We start from the raw sequence: 22,196 nt of genomic DNA on the forward strand, positions 1-22,196 counted from the left end.
GATAATGTTTTCATTATCTGATTAGCTTTTCAGATAACTTTGAAAACCATCATCGGACCAGTTATCTTTCAATAAGTTTTGGTCCCATAATTTTTAGCCCGCTAACATTTTTGCAGAGGTAGCTTTTTGTAGTAGATGCGCAGTTCTATCCTCTACAAACAGAAGAGCTGGTTCTAGGAGAAACCACTCTATCCTCTGCAGGCAAAGGAGCACTGGTCATAGAAAAGAAAAAAGATCATTTCTTTTGACCCCATGCTAATACGCTGGCAATATCATCCAAGTCAGAGGCATACAGTTTTAACTTAAGGTTAAAATTTTAACCAAACTAATTTTGGACAAGTTATTTAAATTAAATCACGTCTGAAGTTTTATAAAGTGAAAATATCAGATATATGTTTTAGTTTTAAAGTAATGCACTAATTTTGAAGGTTTTAGTGTGGACTTGGTGTGTCCAGGTGCATTATGGTATCTCGGTACATTCACGACAGAGATGCATTTGAGACGCTGTGATCAGACTCCACAGGGACAACAGCATTAAACTCTTTGTATATTGTGCCTAAAACTCTCGTGAATACGAGGTCTGTGAGAAAAGTATTGTACCTTTTTATTTTTTTCAAAAACTATATGGATTTGATTCATATGTTTTTACGTCAGCCAAGCTTGAACCTTCGTGCGCATGCGTGAGTTTTCCACGCCTGTCGGTTGCGTCATTCGCCTGTGGGCAGGCTTTGAGTGAGCACTGGTCCGCCCCACTCGTCGTTGTTTCATTGCGAGGAAATGGTGGAATGATTTGGGCTTTTTTTCCATCAGAATTTTTTCAGAAACTGTTAGAGACAGGCAGCTGGAAACCATTCGAAAAATTTATCTGGCTTTCGGTGAAAATTTTACGGTCTTCACAGAGAATAAGGAGTGTTACTACAGCTTTAAGGACGGCCCACAATGGCGCACGGTGTGCCACGCTCCGAGCCGCGATTGAGAGGCAGAAACCACCACATCATTTCTAAACAGATCACTGTGTGGAGCCGGGACCGCCGTGTGCAATTTCTCTGGTTATCACAAGAGCTGGACATCAGCCATTTTCCGGCAGATTTCACTTTTAACAAGAGATTTTGTCATGGAAAGCTGCGCGGAGGCTTCGCGCGTCACGACCGATTCGCTGATGAAGCGAGACAAAGGAACACCTCCGTTTCGGAGTGTTAGAGGACAGGTTGGGACATGCCTATCTTGGCTTTCAGTGCTTACCAGTCGAGTGAGTATAAGATAAATTGTGGTGAGCTGGGCGAAGGTTCAAGCTTGGCTGACGTAAAAACATATGAATCAAATCCATATACTTTTTGAAAAAAATAAAAAGGTACGATACTTTTCTAACAGACCTCGTATAGTTTATAGACATTGTTGTTGTTTGTTTTATATAAAAATGCCAAAAGAAGCTCAGGTTGCTTCCCCAAAAAGTGAAAAGTCTGTTAAATTGAGATTCAGGCCGTGTGATATAATTAGCGTCAAAATGCATAGAACATTGCCATCTACTGGCGACCGGGTATATCACAGTGTTGTTGACCGTAGGATTTTAAAATTATCTGTAGATTTTCAAAACCTGAGAGACCCCACACATGGAGATAAAAAAAAAAAAAAAATCATAGATCTGACAGGTTTAGTTGTACAGTGTGTGGTGTCAGCCACATGGTAAAAACAACGCGCACAAACAGATTTCACACACGAACATTCCCAGGTCAAACATCTCACTTTCTGATTGGCTGCATGTCACATTTAGATCCTCATGTCCTTCTTAACACACCACACATGGCAGGAATATCTGATAAGATTATATTTAGCAGGGCGTCCTTAAGTTAGTTGGAAGGGGAAGACTGGGTCTGATGTCGGCCTAATTATCTTGCCATGTGAACCAGGCTTGATGTCATGACGCCTCACGGAGTGACTGATCTGTTATAACAACGCACCGAGCTGCTAACCGATCAGATGTTATGACACCTCATGGAGCGACTGGTTGATTAGTTATGACACCACACCGAACATGTTTTCACTATTATTTGATTTCTTTGTGCGACTGACATCGTTATTCAAGCATTCAAACAGCGATTCCTATCGCCACACAACTCCAACCATACACAAGAAAGTGAGTTTGAGAGTTCTTCTTATGGAACGAAACCTTGTCTCCCTACCCGGATAGAGTTGTGATGTCATCATGCGTGCGATTAGGTGCTGTCTAGCGGGATCTTGAAAATTTCTTTTTTTATACAAATGAGAAAAATGACATTTTACAAAAGCACAGTTATTTGTAAACACCAACAGATGTTACATTGATTCACTTGTGTTGGTTTTTTACATAGAATGAATGAATCAACCAATCGGTATGAGTGGAGGCTTAGTTTACCCATAATCCCTTTGGTGTGTTAATGTTCAAATCTTCAGAATTAGTGCATTATTTTAAAATTAACAGATCTGTGTTATATATCACTTTGTACATTTTAAGAGTTTACATTAATGTCATTATTCTATCTGGAATAATTTTATTTATAAAGCAAAACCATAATTCAAACCTGCTTTCCATTTCAAGACCTCTGCCTCATCGCTGGACCATTGTATCCTGTCAGGGTAAATGACGCTTTCCTACTCGTTCTTGTGATTGCCGTTGGTTCTGTTAGAAGGTTTGGCGTGTTTAAACTCGAAATCAGCTTCTTAGTAGCTGAGAGCGTATGGGAGGCAAAATTGGAAGTTATCGGTTATCTGTAACTTCCGATAAGTTTTTAGAGAATTTAATGGTTTAGCGTTAAAAAAGATAACTTTTCAGTTAGCTGATTACCAGTTATCGAAGCTAACTTTTTGGTTAGCTATGCCCACCAGTAGGCCCAGCTACTGCAAAAGTACAATCACCCCAAGACCTGACGACTGCAATACCCTACTGTCCAGAGAGTTAAAATTTCAGACAAGTAGGATGGTACAAGACCATTAATGGCTTTATAAATAAACATTAAAATCTTCAAATCAATTGTAAAATGAACTGGAAGTCAGTGCAGGCATAATATGCTCACGTGTGGAAGTGTTCTTTAAAAGATGAGCAGCAGCATGTTGCATAAGTTGGAGGTGTGAAGGTGAAAACTGGTTAATATCAGCATAAAGTGCATTACAGTAATCAAGTCTGGAGGTGATGAAAGCATGAATAAGCGTCTTAAGATCACATCTGCTGAGGATGGGCTTTAGCCAGAAGAAGAAGCTGGAAAACTTGCTTTCACAACAGAATGTATCTGTTGATTAAACCTCAAACAGTTAAATATATGTAATGTTACACAGAGCATTCTGCTCATCTTCTGTTGATGCCTGAATACAAATTCTCCCTTCCTTATCTTTAAGCTCTTTTCGTGAAATAAAACACATTTTTGTTCACCAGTATCATGACACCACCATTTTTTAAAATTTCATTGCTTTCTCATCCTCCACGTGTTTCCTGAATGAAGAATCGCAAATACTGGAAAATTATGGGGTAGGGCATATGTAAAAATACATAACTCCGTCAGTTTCTAAGCTAAAATTAGGATCTATGGCTCAAAATGTTTGGTTTGTTGTCCTTTATTTGTTACAAATATAATTTATGCAAATTAGTCTTTTTTTAGGGTCAACAGGGGTCAAAAGGTCACGTAAGACCTAAAAAGCTTGAAATCTACCCATATTTTACTTTTGAGCCATTTTTTATGAGAAAATCTTACATAAATGTAACCAAACTTATTTTTTCTGATAGATTAAACACCAGGGCAGTTTTTAGAAAACAACCAGTCAGTTTGGATAACTTTTTGGTGTACACAGACCTTGCCAATTCATAGTGTATGTGGAGTCTGTCAGTCACTTGTTACTGCTTTTGTTGCTAGGTGGCTCCACTGTATGAGGCCTAGATCTTCAATTTTTAGAGGGCAGAAATTAGCATAACAATAATGGAAAGCACTGACAGCATTGTTTCTAAATTAAAACAAGACGTTTTTAAGCTACAGTGTATCTTATTAAAGATGCAAATTTTAGGGTTACATGTAGGTAAGTCAAGAATTTGTGTAGCAAATAAAGAACTAGCTACCAGTTTGGTGAAAGTGAAAGTACATGTAGATATGATAGATCTGTATGACTGCTAGTATTGTAAGTGTAAGAAAACTAAGTAAAGATGGCTTTTCTGTACATATATCTGCAGAATTTGGCACGCACCTACATGTTCACGATTTTGGTTCCTTATGCCTTAACATACTGTATTGTGATGTCCACATTCTAAGCAAACTATCAATTTTCACAAACAAATATTGTGCAGCAATTAGGATCAGTTTAATGGGTAAAATGGTATCAGGGGGTCACTTAGGCTACCTCCTTTAGTCATGATGGACTATTTTGAGAGATAATTTCAGGCCAATCACGACATTTGAAAATGTCATTTATTCAGTGCATTTGAAAGTCTTTGTCTCGTCAAGCTCCTTACGACAGTACAAATTATTCCATCTTCCTTTCAGGCAATGACTTCTAATTCCCTAACTTTCCATAAGACCTGACATGGATAAGCTGGAATGTATCCTGCACATCCCAGATTCTGGACCATCTAAAGAAGATATCCAACCATTCACAGGTGATCCTGCAAGATGGTCCCAAGTCAAGGCTGCTGCTTCCTGCCACCAGTCACGGAAGAAATCGAAATATTCATTTGTGTGTCGCAACCTCCCAGATGTTCCCTCTGAAAGCAGTGGATAGCACTATGGGTGTTTTCGGAAATTTATATCTGTACCTGCTGAGCAATCAATGACAACGCCATCAGCAGAATCGGGGACATTTCGTAGAAGCCAGTCTTCATTCCATTTTGAGACATCTTCTGGTGTTTTTCCAGAAATCTGTATATTTTGCAAACAGAAGACCCTAAAGGTTAAACAACAGAAAGTCCCTTTAACTAGCTGTGAATTTGACTCTGCCAAAAAGGCAATTAAAGATGCTGCCCAAATCTTAAATGATAGGAAATGTTAGTGAAGATAGGTAACATCCCGTTTCACTCAAGTGAAGTGAAGTACCATGAAAAATGCAGACGTGACTATCTTAACAGTGCTAGGGCTGCTTTGCGACCTCCAAGCACCAGAACTGAGCACAGTGAAACTCTTGACAATGCTTTGGACTCAATGTTTCATTATGTTGAAGCGTCAGTCATAGATAACAATCGTCCAGAGTTTCTCGTTTCCCTTCATCGGCACTACAGACGCTCTCTGAAAGATTTGCCCAAAGAACCTGGCATTCACCTAGCTCGTACTCTTGGGGACAAAATATCAGAACACTTTGGGGAAAGAGTTAAGACTGAACTATCTAGTAGAAAGAAGGGGCTAGTAGTTTTCTAAAGTAAATCTCCAATAGAGGCTGCTTTAGCCATGGCTTCTAACTGTAATTCAATGGAAGAGTTTACAGTTATTGATGCTGCTCGTATCTTACGATCAGCTATAATGGATGAGGTTGATAGTACACCTGAGTTGCCCACATCTCCATCAGTGGAAGATTGCAAAAATGGTCAGGCAGAGGGACCCATATATTCTTAAGTCATTTTTTACAGCACTTTTGTCTGGGTCACCTGACTCAAATGCATTGCATACAGATGTGGGAAGAAAGGTGCAGTCTTTCTCACAAGATGCTCTCTATTGTGTGAGTCGGGGTAAAATCAAACCTTCTAAGCATTTGTGCATGGGTCTTGGAATGAAAAGCTTGACAGGCAGCCGGAGGGTTGTAGAGATACTGAATAGATTAGGTCATTCAGTCAGTTATCATGTAGCTGAATTGATATAAACCGAAGTGGCATCTAGCATTCTTGAAAAAAAACGTTTATTGCCAGATATGCTGCTACAGCAAGCTGGGCTTTCAACTGGTTTAGCTTGGGATAGCTATGATGAGTTAACTGAAACGTCGTCAGGGAAAAACACCCCACATGATACGGTTGGTATATGTTATCAGAACCAGCCAGCAGGAGGAGCAAAATCAAAATCAGGTGCCACCAGGAGGAGAAATGAACCCTCCGCCTACAGTTGTGCCATACAAGCGCCAGCCATCCATCTCAACATTTTCTTTTGACATCTACACTGCAGAAAAGCCAGCTAATCTGGACAAAGCAGTGATGATCAACAGAATCTGGATGATTTGTTGTTTTCTGTACCAGAGCACTCCAATGTGGCGTGGGTGGAATTGTTTGGTTTGTAATGACCCCCTGCCAAAACAGGTGATTGGCTACATGGAAAACATCTAACTTCCCCCTACCAGGCTAGATGTTGTGCGTGAGACTATGACAAGATCACAGAAAGTGGCAATAGAATGTGGGGAGAAATACGCTCTTGTTACTTATGACTCGGCGATTGCCAAACCAGCACTTCAGGTACAGGCTCAGGAGTCCCCACAGTTTGATAATGTCTTTGTCTGCTTTGGGACTTTTCACATATATATGGCATACTTTGGTTGCTTGGGCTACATCTTGGAATTATCTGGGGGACCAGAAATACTGTGTGGTGCCGATGTCATTGCTTCTGGGTCCATGCGAGGGTTTTTGGCAGGAAAACACTTCAGTCATTGCAAGCGCATCCACCCGATTTTTACAACATCATTGCAAATACTGCACTTCAAGAAGTTTCTTGAGTCTAAGGGAGGCATATCTATTGACTGTAAGGCACTGCTGAATACCTTTTCTCAGTTGCCTTCATCTGAGTCCCTTGAATCTTTGCTGCAATCCTCTTCTGTGTTGCATTTGTTAGAGAAATATGCTCATTTCTGTGACAATACATGTGCTGGACATTTTGGCCCCACAGCACAATACTGGTTGATGTATATCGACCTTGCGCACATCTACCTCATGCTAGACAGAGCATGCCGCACCAACGATGTATCTCTCTACATATATGCTCTTGGTGAAATGATCCCTGTGTTCTTTGCTTGCCATCGCACCAGTTATGCACAGTGGATTACCAGGTATCTTCTCAACAACGGACATTGATGCAAATGTGGCGCGTATACTTTGGCTCTTAGGTTTATATTTCAAAAAAGGTAAAATAACCAATTCCATTTATTCTTACAAATGTTCAAAATGGAATTAAGCAGTTGCTTCAACTGGCTGGTTTGTGGTTGCAGCGTCTCCCACACAGAGAGCAGGAGACAAGAGGGACAGAAGCAATGCGACTCGCGATATATGCAAAGGACAGTATATTGAGGCCAGCTAAATGATCGTGTTCATCTTTATGAAAATAGGCAGTCTTTGTAGTTTTATGGTTAAATGGATAGTATGCACTTAAAAATTGCACCTAAATTGTTTATCGCTCTGTTCAGTGACAGACGCTTCCAGTTTTAATGTTAAACTGCTGAAAATGGCTTCTATGACTCACAGGACCATACACATCAGTTCTGTCGTTGAATTAAGAAGTTAAAGGACATCCAGTCTCTCACTGATGCCAAACAATCGTCCAAAGTCTCATTTTGATAATCACTAAAATGAATTGGTATCATCAGCATAACAATGAAAAGCAATTCTGTAACTTTGCAATATCTCTCCTGATGCCAAGCAATCCTCAAAAGTCTCAATTTGAGAACAATCACTAGCATTAATCAGCATAATGATGAAAAGTGACTTCATAACTTTGCGATATCTGTCCAAGTGGCAAGGGACCTGATACAGTACCAGTGATGCCGGTAAAGCGTTACTTAGTAACTACTGTAATCTGACCGCTTTTTTTAGTAACGAGTAATCTAACGCGTTAATCTTTCCATATCAGTAATCAGATTAAAGTTACCTCTCCAAGACACTGTGCGTTACTATTATTTTTGTATTGTGGGTTAATCACAGCATTAACACTGGCCCATGCAGGGGGAGGTCAGGGTTCGACTGAACCCTGACCCTACTTGCTGCGAGCTGTTCATCTGTGGTTTTGTGCAGTGGCTCAGAGTTGGAAAAACATTTGTCGTCTCTTAACCTGCACTGCGCTGTACAAAGATATTTTTATGCTTATTTTTTTTTTCTTTAAAACTCACAGCTGAAGTCTTTGAGGATGACATTTTTTCATATTACTAATGCTACTTAATGATAATTTCAACAACGAAAATGTTAAGAAAGAATATGAATGTTGGAAAGAATTTAATAGTTACATTCATAAACAATGTAGATTAGAAATTGTAAATTTTACTGTTACAGTGCTGTTAACATTTAAATATGAGGTCAAGAAAGATGTCTTGATTTTATTTTTCATAAAACAAGTATTTATGTTCATTGAAGTCAGGAAAAGGTGACTGTAAAGTGATTATTGGCAAAACTGGTTGTCATTTTCATGTTGAGGTGGCAGGGGGGGCTGCTGAAAGTAACTAATAAAGTAACTAGTAAACTAACTTACTTACTTTTAAAAATGAGTACTCAGTAATTTACATTTTCAAGGAGTAATCAGTTAATGGATTACTTTTTCAAAGTAACCCTGTTGTACCCTATACTTTACCAGAACAAGCTTCAAAGGGGCATTATAACTGTAATTGTATTCCAGCCATGATAAAACCTGACCATTGATAGTGATGTGGTTTTCAAGCCTACCGAACAATTGAACCACGGCATGAACAACATTGCCATACGGACAATTGCTATACTGACATTTGCTGTTTGGTGTGCTTATGCATTTTGGGTCAAGAATGAACGGCGCCAAAACTGAACACCAATGGGACTAATAGTTTTGGAGAAGCTACGAATATTAGCAAATGTTGCTAATTACATTTTGGACTCGCATGCCTTTCCAGCAGGGAGCAGTAAATCATCTTTATATTAAAAGCGTGAGTGTAAGTGCATATAAGTAAAGTGCAAGTGTAAGTGACTGTAAGTGCATATTGTAAATGTGAAATCAAATCAATTTTATTTATATAGCGCCAAATCACAACAAACAGTTGCCCCAAGGCGCTTTATATTGTAAGGCAAAGCCATACAATAATTACAGAAAAACCCCAATGGTCAAAACGACCCCCTGTGAGCAAGCACTTGGTGACAGTGGGAAGGAAAAACTCCCTTTTAACGGGAAGAAACCTCAAGCAGAACCAGGCTCAGGGAGGGGCAGTCTTCTGCTGGGACTGGTTGGGGCTGAGGGGAGAGAATCAGGAAAAAGACATGCTGTGGAAGAGAGCAGAGCTCAGTCACTAATGATTAAATGCAGAGTGGTGCGTACAGAGCAAAAAGAGAAAGAAACACTCAGTGCATCATGGGAACCCCCCAGCAGTCTAAGTCTATAGCAGCATAACTAAGGGATGGTTCAGGGTCACCTGATCCAGCCCTAACTATAAGCTTTAGCAAAAAGGAAAGTTTTAAGCCTAATCTTAAAAGTAGAGAGGGTGTCTGTCTCCCTGATCCGAATTGGGAGCTGGTTCCACAGGAGAGGAGCCTGAAAGCTGAAGGCTCTGCCTCCCATTCTACTCTTAAAAACCCTAGGAACTACAAGTAAGCCTGCAGTCGGAGAGCAAAGCGCTCTGTTGGGTGATATGGTACTATGAGGTCCCTAAGATAAGATGGGACCTGATTACTCAAAACCTTATAAGTAAGAAGAAGAATTTTAAATTCTATTCTAGAATTAACAGGAAGCCAATGAAGAGAGGCCAGTATGGGTGAAATATGCTCTGTCCTTCTAGTCCCCGTCAGTACTCTAGCTGTAGCATTTTGAATTAACTGAAGGGTTTTCAGGGAACTTTTAGGACAACCTGATAATAATGAATTACAATAGTCCAGCCTAGAGGAAATAAATGCATGAATTAGTTTTTCAGCATCACTCTAAGACCTTTCTAATTTTAGAGCTATTGTGCAAATGCAAAAAAAGCAGTCCTACATATTTGCTTAATATGCGCATTGAAGGACATATCCTGATCAAAAATGACTCCAAGATCTCTCACAGTACTACTAGAGGTCAGGGTAATGCCATCCAGAGTAAGGATCTGGTTAGACACCATGTTTCTAAGATTTGTGGGGCCAAGTACAATAACTTCAGTTTTATCTGAGTTTAAAAGCAGGAAATTAGAGGTCATCCATGTCTTTATGTCTGTAAGACATTCCTTCAGTTTAACTAATTGGTGTGTGTCCTCTGGCTTCATGGATAGATAAAGCTGGGTATCATCTGCATAACAATGAAAATTTAAGCAATGCTTTCTAATAATACTGCCTAAGGGAAGCATGTATAAAGTGAATAAAATTGGTCCTAGCACAGAACCTTGTGGAACTCCATAATTAACCTTAGTCTGTGAAGAAGACTTCCCATTTACATGAACAAATTGTAATCTATTAGATAAATATGATTCAAACCACCGCAGCGCAGTGCCTTTAATACCTATGGTATGCTCTAATCTCTGTAATGAAATTTTATGGTCAACAGTATCAAAAGCAGCACTGAGGTCTAACAGGACAACACAGAGATGAGTCCACTGTCTGAGGCCATAAGAAGATCATTTGTAACCTTCGCTAATGCTGTTTCTGTACTATGATGAATTCTAAAACTCGACTGAAACTCTTCAAATAGACCATTCCTCTGCAGATGATCAGTTAGCTGTTTTACAACTACCCTCTCAAGAATTTTTGAGAGAAAAGGAAGGTTAGAGATTGGCCTATAATTAGCTAAGATAGCTGGGTCAAGTGATGGCTTTTTAAGTAATGGTTTAATTACTGCCACCTTAAAAGCCTGTGGTACATAGCCAACTAATAAAGATAGATTGATCATATTTAAGATCGAAGCATTAATTAATGGTAGGGCTTCCTTGAGCAGCCTGGTAGGAATGGGGTCTAATAGACAGGTTGATGGTTTGGAGGAAGTAACTAATGAAAATAACTCAGAACAATCGGAAAGAAAGAGTCTAACCAAATACCAGCATTACTGAAAGCAGCCAAAGATAACGATATGTCTTTGGGATGGTTATGAGTAATTTTTTAATAGAAGCAATAATAAAGTAAAAGTAATAATGATGATAATAGAAGAATGACCAGTAAAAAAATCAAGGACCGAGACGTCGCCCGGTATGGCAGAGCCGGGGCTCCACCCTGGAACCAGGCCTGGGGTTGGGGCTCGCGCGCGAGCACCTGGTGGGCGGGCCTTAGCTCATGGAGCCTGGCCGGGCTCAGCCTGAAAGAGCGACGTGGGCCCGCCCTCCTGTGGGTTCACCACCTGCAGAGGGGGCCATGGGGGTCGGGTGCATAGAGGACTGGGTGGCGGTCGAGAGCGGGTGGCCCGGTCCGCGCTCACAGCCCCTGGCTGTTGGGACGTGAAATGTCACCTCACTGGGGGGGAAGGAGCCTGAGCTTGTGCGGGAGGTTAAGAGATACCGACTAGAGATAGTCGGGCTCACCTCCACGCACAGCTTGGGCTCTGGTACCCAATTCCTGGAGAAGGGCTAGACGCTCCACTTTTCTGGTGTTGCCCACGAGGAGAGGCGAAGAGCTGGGGTCGCATTGCTTATTGCTCCCCAGCTCAGTCGCTGTGTGTTGGAGTTCACTCCGGTGAACGAGAGGGTCGCATCCCTACGCCTTCGGGTTGGGGACAGGTCTCTCATTGCTGTCTCGGCCTACGGGCCGAGTGGCAGTGCAAAGTACTCGACCTTCTTGGAGTCCCTGGGAGGGGTACTAGATAGCGCTCCGACTGGGGACTCCATTGTTCTCCTGGGGGATTTCAACGCCCACGTGGGCGGCAACAGTGTGACCTGGGGGGTGATGGGGAAGAACGGCCTCCCTGATCTGAACCCGAGTGGTGTTCAGTTGTTGGACTTCTGTGCTAGTCACAGTTTGTCCATCACAAACACCATGTTCGAGCACAAGTGTGTCCATACGTGCACGTGGCACCAGGACACCCTGAGGTTGATGATCGACTTTGTAGTCGTATCATCTGACCTTCGGCCACGTGTCTCGGACACTCGAGTGAAGAGAGGGGCTGAGCTGTCGACTTATCACCACCTGGTGGTGAATTGGATCCGCTGGGAGGGAAGGAAGCCGGTCAGACCTGGCAGGCCCAAACGTATCGTGAAGGTCTGCTGGGAATGACTGGCGGAACCCTCTGTCAGCGAGGTCTTCAACTCCCATCTCCGGGAGAGCTTCTCCTAGATCCCGGGGGAGGTTGGAGACATGGAGTCCGAGTGGACCATGTTCTCCACCTCCATTGTTGATGCGGTCGCTCGTAGCTGTGGTCGCAAGGTCTCTGGTGCCTCTCACGGCGGAAATCCCCGAACCCGGTGGTGGACGCTGGAAGTAAGGGATGCTGTCAAGCTGAAGAAGGAGTCCTACTTGTCTTTGATGGTAGGTGGGACCCCGGAGGCAGCTGACACATACCGGCAGGCCAAGCGTGCCGCAGCCTGTGCAGTCGCAGAGGCAAAACCCCGGGTCTGGGAGGATTTCGGGGAGGCCATGGAGGAGGACTATCGGTCGGCCTAGAAGAAATTCTGTCAAACCGTCCGACGCCTCAGGAGGCGGAAGCATCTCTCCACCAGCACTGTCTACGGTGCGGGTCCGGGGTCCTTTGCTAAGGGATATCCGGTCCCTGTACGACCGCAGCAGCAGCTTGGTTCGCATTGCTGGTAGTAAGTCAAACCTGTTTCCAGTGCACGGTGGCCTCCACCAGGGCTGCCCTTTGTCACCGGTTCTGTTCATTATCTTTATGGACAGAATTTCTAGGCGCAGCCAAGGTGTAGAGGGGGTCTGGTTTGGGAACCACAGAATCTCGTCTCTGCTGTTTGTGGACGATGTGGTTCTGTTGGCTTCGTCAAATCAGGACCTTCAGCGTGCACTGGGGCGGTTTGCAGCCAAGTGTGAAGCGGCCAGGATGAAAATCAGCACCTCCAAATCTGAGGCCATGATTCTCGACCGGAAAAATGTGCTTTGCCCTCTTCAGGTCAGTGGAGTGTCCTTGCCTCAAGTGGAGGAGTTTAAGTATCTCGGGGTCTTTTTCACGAGTGAGGGACGGATGGAGTGTGAGATCGACAGATGGATCGGTGCATCATCTGCAGTGATGCGGTCGCTGTATCGGACCGTCGTGTTGAAGAGAGCTGAGTAGCGGGGCAAAGCTCTCGATTTACCGATCGATCTACGTTCCGATCCTCACCTATGGTCATGAGATTTGGCTCATGACCGAAAGAATGAGATCGCGAGTACAAGCGGCCGAGATGGGTCTCCTCTGTAGGGTGGCTGGGCGCTCCCTTAGAGATAGGGTGAGGAGCTCGGAGTCGAGCCTCTGCTCCTCCATGTCGAAAGGAGCCAGTTGAGGTGGCTCGGGCATCTTTTCTGGATGTCCCCTGGACGCCTCGCTGGAGAGGTGTTCCGGGCATGTCCCATCGGGAGGAGGCCCCGGGGAAGACCCAGGACATGCTGGAGGGACTACGTCTCTCGGCTGGCTTGGGAACGCCTTGGGGTTCCCCCGGAGGAGGTGGGGGAGGTGTGTGTGGATCGGAAGGTCTGGGCGGCTTTGCTTGAGCTGCTGCTCCTGCGACCCGACTCCGGATAAAGCGGAAGAAAATGGATGGATGATGATAATATTAATACTGTGTATATGATAGCAACGACTTAAACAATTTATAAATGCATTAAGATGCATTTATAAATTGTGCAAGGTAAAAAATGCATTTTTTAGCTTGTGTGTGCTTTTTATGTGTGTTCATGTACTGGGCCGGCTTATGTGTGTTATGTGTGTGTCGTCTGTCGTCATGAGGCTGGTCATGGTTTGCTCAGCCCTGCTGTTGACCTAAGGCAGGATATACATCTGGAGCTGGTCCCCGGGCGCCTAAAGGCGACCTCTGCTCCTAACTGGCAATTAGGATGGGTTAAATGCAGTAAACACATTTCATTGTGCAGGGAACATGTTCCTTTGTGCATATGACAATAAAATTCTTTTGAATCCTTTGAAGACAGTAAATTAACATTAAAAATTCCATAATTAACATGAAATTTGGTCTAAGGTTCTAAAAATATTTTGGATTCACACACCATTCCAACTCAATGCTTAATTTATTACTAGCCTTGAAAAATGTCAGCTACATATTTTGTAAACACTACCCAATCTAGAACCCATGGATCCCCATGGGCAACAGGCTAGTTGCTATTAAAAGGTAATTTGGCCACTTTCGCAGGTGACTGCAGTGGCTGTAAAAGATCATTATCAATGAAACAGTCCACATGGTGCTGTGAGCGAATTCTTTCAAGACTTTTTACACAAAAAGGCTTATTTGAAATCGGACCATATTTCGCATACATATTTCAATTCAATTTCAATTTATTTCATTTATATAGCGCCAAATCACATCAAGTTGCCTTAAGGCAATTCACACAAGTAAGGTCTAACCTTACCAACCCCCAGAGCAAGCACACAGGTGACAGTGGTAAGGAAAAACTCCCTCTGATGATTTGAGGAAGAAACCTTGAGCATTCCAGACTCAAAGGGGTGACCCTCTGCTTGGGCCATGTTACCTACACAATTGACAAAACGAATATACAGGAAATTTTGGGAGTCCATGCTAGGGATGTCCCGAACTGATACTCCGTATCGGTATCAGTCGCCAGTACGGCTATTTTGTGAGAATTGGTTGTGTCTGTACACCACTGCTGCAGAGAGCTGAGTGTGGGGAGTGGTGGTGTCCTGAGCTAAAGTGTGTCTCTCATGTGATAAGTGCGATGCAGCCAGTGCAGAGATGCTGACAAACAGCTCAGTGAGGCTGCAAAATGACAGCTTCTGTTTTGCAGTCTCAGTGTGGCGTCATCTGCCTGTTCTTTAATCAGCTCGAGCACTCTGAACAGTGTCTGGAAAAAAAACTCCATTAAAATATTTAATTAAATCATCCAGTTAATCCAATAATTCTGCGCCCCGTAGCTGCTGTAGTTTCAGAAAGTTACGATTTATTGTAGTTGAGAGGTTTCATATTCTCAAAAAGCATTGAAGTCGAAGGAGGAAAAACAAGTCTGACTGAGCGATGGGAGGAGGAGGGGGAGCTTCACTCATTTTCACAAGAGTGCCTTGATTGGAGAGTGGCGTCAACTCAACATGGCGCCACTTTGGGTTCAACTGCACCTAACTACTGAATGGATCTTTTTAATGTTTTCAACATTTTTTTTTTTAAATCATTTAACCACATACAGCAACTCGTACAGGTACTATCAGAATAAATACTTGTATAAAAATAGTTAAGCTATCAAATGTACATAAATTTACAATCTATGATGATTTATTAAATTAATTTAAAGCCTGATTTATGCAGCTGCTGCTCTGTAACTGTGTCATGCAATGACGTGCGTGACAGTTTTAAAGTTCTTGTCTCTGGATTATGCTTTATTCTGGACTAATTTGACCTTCAACAAGCTTTTCGTTCTACAATCATCACCTTCAAATCAAAGGAGGTGATCGTCGTTTCTTAATTAATGATGATAAGCAAAATCCCACACATATTAATCAGGTCAAGTATTTATCAGCAAACTGCAGTCAGTCCACATGAGCTTATGATCACAGTAGATACTAATTCTAATGGAAAACCAAGACTCGCCGACTTTGATAGTACTTTACCAAGTATGTATATTAGATTACTTAGAGAAGAAAATAGACTACGTCAGGTTAAACATATTTCAGCATGTCATTCCTGAACGAAGGGAAAAAAGAAGAAAAAAAAATCACAAATCGTTGAGAAAAGGTGGAAGAACGAGCTTTATCACCAAATAGCCTGCGAATCAAGAGTGCAAAAGGGACGAAAGAGGAACGAAATAAAACCAAAGCGAACGCTGATCTCGACACTTTAAATGAAACGTGCCTGGAGCCACTGCTGGAGCAGTCAGTGTGTGTCTGCATCTCTGCGTTCCAGGACTCTGTGCTGGTATGGAGTTCAGCTGCAAACAGAAGCGCGTGATCCAACCCACTGTGGAGATCCACCAACTGCTCTGGTTCTTCATCCAGAACAAAAGAGGGATCATATCCTTCATCACCAGAATCCTCACTGTTTGGCTGAGACTTGCTCCAATTAAAAAAAAAAAAAAAAACAGACATTTGTTCAACATTCATAAGACACCTCATTTGTACAAAAAACCCCACACGCCATCACACAACGCTAAATACGACAAAAATTATACACACTGCAAACATGCCAAATTTTTCTCAAATCTCTCAAATACCAAAACTCTAATCGCTGTCTGTACACCCCAAATGCACACATACGAGACGGAGGGAGAGAGAGAGACAGACGCTGTCTGTACACCCAAAATGTGCAGGTATGAGACAGAAAGACAGATGCTTTCTCTCTCCTTGATGGCTCAAAGTCACGCTTCTCTAAACTACTTATAACGAGATGTTAAATCATACAACTGCACACAAGAAGGAAAGAACATGCAACTGTTTTATCAAGACATGACAATGTTAGCATGACATATACAGTTGTATGCAAAAGTTTGGGCACCCTTGATAATTTTCATGATTTTCCTTTAAAACCATGATTCAACAAGCCAGCTTAATTTTGGAATAAGGTGCTGTGGACTGATGAAACTAAAATTGAGTTATTTGGACATAACAAGGGGCTGTATGCATGGCTGAAAAAGAACACAGCATTCCAAGAAAAACACTTGCTACCTACAGTAAAATTTGGAGGTGGTTCCATCATGCTGTGGGGCTGTGTGGCCAGTGCAGGTACTGGGAATCTTGTTAAAGTTGGGCATCGCATGGATTCCAGTCAGTATCAGCAGATTCTTGAGAACAATGTTCATGAATCAGTGACAAAGCTGAAGTTGCCCCGGGGCTGGACCTATCAGTAAGACAACAACCCTAAACACTGCTCAAAATCTACTAAGGCATTCATGCAGAGGAACAAGTACAATGTTCTGGAATGGCCATCTCAGTCCCCAAAGCTGAATATTATTGAAAATCTGTGGTGTGATTTTAAGCGGGCTGTCCATGCTCAGAAACCAACAAACCTGACTGAACTGGAGATGTTTTGTAAAGAAGAATGGTCCAAAATACCTTCAACCTGAATCCAGACTCTCATTGGAAGCTATAGGAAGCATTCAGAGGCTGTTATTTCTGCAAAAGGAGGATCTACTAATTATTGATGTATTTTTTCTTTTGGGGTGCCCAAATTTATGCACCTGCCTAATTTTGTTAAAATAATTATTGCACACTTTGTTTAAATCCTATAAACATCATTTCACTTCTCAAATATCACTGTCTTCATCTGCTATATGATATATTTAACTCATGGGTGCCCAAACCTTTCCACACAACTGTAATTACCTTTTTAGACAGCTCCAAATGCTTTCTCCAGCGTGTGCGAATGGCTCCGGCTGGTGTGCGCCTCTGTGATTCAGGAAAATTAGAGCCATTTTCAGCAGAAAACCTGCAGAGAAAATGATTAATCTGCCACAAAATAATTTTATATATGCAGCGTGCAGCACAGAGCACGTGGTTGCAGGTGGAACAAAGCACGCCGTCCAGCTGGGAACACGGTGGGATCGTCACAATGACGTGCGTGCAAGTGTGTAGATCAAAGTCATGCAATATGCATTGATCAAGGATCACTTCCTCAAAACTTTAGAACTGTCAGACACTGAATGGCGCAGCAGGCTCTTTTCTTTGCAGAGGCTTGAGGACAGCAAGCCCTTCAGAGCTCATGGACAGAATGCTGCAGTTCCGGCCAGACTTTTTCTGCAGTAACTCCTCGTGCGCAGCACTGGCCGACACCACGATCACAGGCTGCCGTGCGTTGGTAGCGAAGCTGACAAATTCTTCCTGACAAGCCAACACCACTGCATGACCTACAGCTCTTGCCACATCACATGCAGCGGCAGAGCCACACACCAGCACCGCCGCAAAGGAGCTGCACCTCCTCCACCAAAGCCCTCAATAACCGGTTTTTGTACTGTGTGAAAACATTCAGCTGGTTGAACGAAATCAAATGATAGGCTGACGTTACAAAAACCAAGCAAACGATAAGAAACCATCAGGAACGATAGCAAAACGAAATACGGATGAATTGAGGTTTTCGTTGCCCTTCAGTCAAATTTTCTGACAGTTTCAAAATCCCGATGACGCGACCGCTGCAGGAATGAAGTTGAGCGAAGGTTAAACGATGCCAATGAAAGTCCAAATTTCTTGTTTCGTTATGGCTTTGTTGCCCTTCGTTAAGCGCCTTGTGATTGGGCCTTAAGGTTCAGGGTTTTCACCAGCATTATAACAGCATAACGGTCCGTTTCACTGCTGCCTGAAAATATTACCCTGCAGTTGGGCCATTAAGTTGGTTTTGAGAGCTGTTTTGTGTAACAGGAAAATTATCATTTCTCTGCGTTGATTGTGGACCCGCTGGTTCCAGCGGGTTCACAATTCATCAACCTATATCAAAGCTGTTTCGAGATGTCAGTTGTGACTCACCTTTTCTGCTGATTAAAGTCTCTAAACTGGACTCTTTTTCTGTTATTGCTGGCAGAAGTGAGAATTGTTCACTGCTATTTGTTAGTCATTAATGTGCCTTTTTTGTGGGGCAGCCAACGACATGGTTCTCTGCCGTGGACTGGAACATTAATACTTCCCGCTTCTATGGTTCGTAAACTTCAGTTACTGTTCGATGTGAAAATAATAATGATAATATTCTCTGTTCCGTGTGTGTGTGTTGTGGGATTTGCTGCGGCTCTCTGCCGTGTAAAGGTGGAAAGATGGATTATTTGGGAATCATTACTTCAAAGTGAATTGCCATTTTAAATCAAATGACACCTCTTTCCAAATGTTGTAAAACAGACGACATACTACAACCGACCAAAACTGTTTTTCTTCAAAATGAGGCATCCTCCGTTCCATCTGGGAGAACTTATCCTGCTGTCACAGTATCGGCACCCCCCAAGTCTGAGCACAGCCAGTATTGTAGGGTAGACCGGGGCTCAAAGAAACCTTTTACATTTATAGCCCTCTGAAACACTATTACCTGCATTTTGAGGGCCAGTTTTTGTAAGTTAAGCTGTATGTATGTAATATATATATATATATATATATATATATATATATATATATATATATATATATATATATATATATATATATAATGATGCAGTTAATGCATTGAATCAAATGAAAGACTCGTTAGCAGGCTTTTAATGAGCCTTTCATTGGATTCAGGTGTGTTGGAGCAGGGAGACAACTAAGAGTGTCAGGAAGGTAGATCTCGAGGACCGAACTTGGGCACCCCTGCATTAGATTATGTTAAAAAAAAACATTAAGATAAGTACATTTTCATCCCCCCACCCCTGTGTTTCATGTTAGGCACTGAAGACTGCTGAGAAGGCTACATCCAAGAGACAAAGTCGTTTTCATCATCCACAGTTCCCTTCTCATGACGAAGCCATCACAATGTTGGAGGGCCTTGTTGCTTGGGTCTTAAACACGTACCTGGGGAAATATGTCAGCAACTTGAATACAGATCAGCTCTCCATTGCCCTCTTAAAAGGTAATTACTTGTTTTTCATATTATTAATTTGATGCTAATTGCATCATATTGCTTAATATTGCTAAATTCATATTCAAATAAAAATTTGCACATTGACATTTTCTACTCAGTTCTTGGTTAGACATGCTTGAAAATCAAATGTTGAAAATATGTAATTCTTTATTTACTAACTAAGTATATATATATATATATATATATGAGGTCTATTAGAAAAGTATCCGACCTTATTATTTTTTTCAAAAACCATATGGATTTGAATCACGTGTGATTGCGTCAGACAAGCTTGAACCCTCGTGCGCATGCGTGAGTTTTTCCACGCCTGTCGGTTGCGTCATTCGCCTGTGAGCAGGCTCTGAGTGAGGAGTGGTCCACCCCCTTGGCAGATTTTCATTGTCAGGAAATGGCGGAATGATTTGGGCTTTTTTTCCATCAGAATTTTTTCAGAAACTGTTAGAGACTGGCAGCTGGAAACCATTAGAAAAATTTATCTGGCTTTCAGTGAAAATGTTACAGGCTTGGTAGAGAATAAGGAGTGTTACTGTCGCTTTAAGGACGGCCCCCAGCGGCTGTGGGGCGCGCCGCGCTCCGAAGCCACCATCGACAGGCTGAACGACCATTTCATTTCTAAACGGATGGCTGTCTGCATCCGTGACCATCGTGTGCCATTTCTCTGGTTATCACAAGAGCTGGACATCAATCATTTTCCGGCAGATTTCACTTTTAACAAGAGATTTTGTCATGGAAAGCCGAGCGGAGGCTTCGCGCGTCACGATGGATTCGCTACTGGAGCGAGACAAAACCACCTCCGTTTTGGTCTCACAGGACGGCTTTGAGATGGCGTTCAGACAGCTGTCGGTGGTTTTTCCATCGAGTGATTATCCGAGAAATTATGGATGTGCCTGGACATGCCAGAACATGTCCCATGAGGCTTCATCACGGCGTTGCTGTATGCCATGCGGCACCGCCGTGACGCGCGGAATTCCTCCGCACGTCTGTCTCAATGTGCCGAAAAAGTGCTGATGTCCACATCTTTTCACAATTCCTGTGCTAGTCAGACGACGTCCCGGATAAAACACAGCGTCCAGTTTGGAAATGAACGGCACATTCCACTGTTACGAGGAGTTTTTGTCATGGAAAATGGAGCGGAGGCTTCGTGCGTCGCGGCGGTATTTTCTACCAAGCCCGTAACATTTTCACCGAAAGCCAGATAAATTTTTCTAATGGTTTCCAGCTGCCAGTCTCTAACAGTTTCTGAAAAAATTCTGATGGAAACAAAGCCCAAATCATTCCGCCATTTCCTTACAATGAAAATCCGACAAGGGGGCTGGACCACTCCTCACTCAAAGTCTGCTCACAGGCGAATGACGCAACCGACAGGCGTGGAAAAACTCACGCATGCGCACGAGGGTTCAAGCTTGTCTGACGCAATCACCCGTGATTCAAATCCATATGGTTTTTGAAAAAAATAACGTGGGATACTTTTCTAATAGACCTTGTGTGTGTGTGTATATATATATATATATATATATATATATATATATATATATATATATATATATATATATATATATATATATATGTGTGTGTGTGTGTGTATTTCTGTATGTGTGTATATCAGTGGCGGGCACACTTCCGATAATCCAATAACAGATAATTATCGAAGATAATGTTTTCATTATCGGATTATCTTTTTAGATAACTTTAGAAACCATTATCGGACTAATTATCTTCCGATTAATTTCTGTGCAATAACTTTTAGACCGATAAAGTAAACAAAGCTGAACAGCGATAAGCATTTTTAAAATTTAAAAAGTTCACCACCTACCTGTTTAAAGTTTTATAACAGATGGACAGTTATACCCTCTGCTAACAGAAGAGAGCTGCTTCTATATGAGAAACATCTCTATCCTCTGTAGACAAAGAATAAACGGCCAAAAAAAAAAATTTCTTTTAACACCATACCGATATGCTGGCAATATCACCTAAGTCATCCAGAGGCATACATTTTTAACTTATGGTTCAAATTTTAACCAATCTAATTTTGGACAAGTTATTTAAAATTACTGTCATGTCTGAAGTTTTATAAAGTGAAAATATCAGATATATGTTTTAGTTTTAAATTAATGTGCTAATTTTTAAGGTTTTGTGAGCACATGCTGTGCCAAGTGCATTATGGGTAGGATGATGTAATCTCAGTACATTCACGACAGGACAAATGCATTTCGGACACTCTGTTCAGGCTTCACGGACAACAGCATTAAACTCTAGTGCCTAAAACTCTTGTGAATATATTCTCTGGGTTTATAGACGTTGTTATTGTATTTGCGTTTGTTAAATTCCACGCATTTTAAATGTAGCAGACAGGGATTATCTGGAATTTTGTTTTCAAGGCCTCTACTGCCATCTACTGGCCAGTAGTGTTCATGGCAGTATTCGCCCTAAGTACTAAGCGTCTGGGAACCAGTAGATGGAGGTGTTGTATTTGTTTTGACCCCGATTATATCAGATGATTGTCAAATCAACTTTTTGGCTTTGCACATGGTTTTTTTTTTTTTTTTTCTTTTTTACAAATGAAGTTTAAAAACAACAAAACAGCAAAATAAATAAATAAATAACATTACAAGACAGCTCTGCAGTGTTTGCACAGGCACAGTGTGAGCGGTTGGATGCTTGTAACTTTTCAGCAGGAGGATAACCTCACGACCGCCGACCAGAATAACAGGTTTGATTTTCATTCGACCATATGATTGTGATCA

General features: G+C 42.0%; 1 long non-coding RNA gene across 1 annotated transcript in view; it reads left to right on the forward strand.

Annotated features, from left to right (window-relative positions):
- Positions 1–19,436, forward strand: part of LOC117511558 — a 46,111-nt gene extending 26,675 nt beyond the window's left edge. The window contains exon 3 of the long non-coding RNA XR_004560959.1: positions 19,257–19,436. This is a non-coding gene — a long non-coding RNA (uncharacterized LOC117511558). The remainder of the gene's footprint in view (positions 1–19,256) is intronic.
- Positions 19,437–22,196: the final 2,760 nt, after the last annotated feature.

This window comes from Thalassophryne amazonica, chromosome 6, assembly GCF_902500255.1.
Source record: "Thalassophryne amazonica chromosome 6, fThaAma1.1, whole genome shotgun sequence".
In the NCBI taxonomy this organism is placed as follows: domain Eukaryota; kingdom Metazoa; phylum Chordata; class Actinopteri; order Batrachoidiformes; family Batrachoididae; genus Thalassophryne; species Thalassophryne amazonica.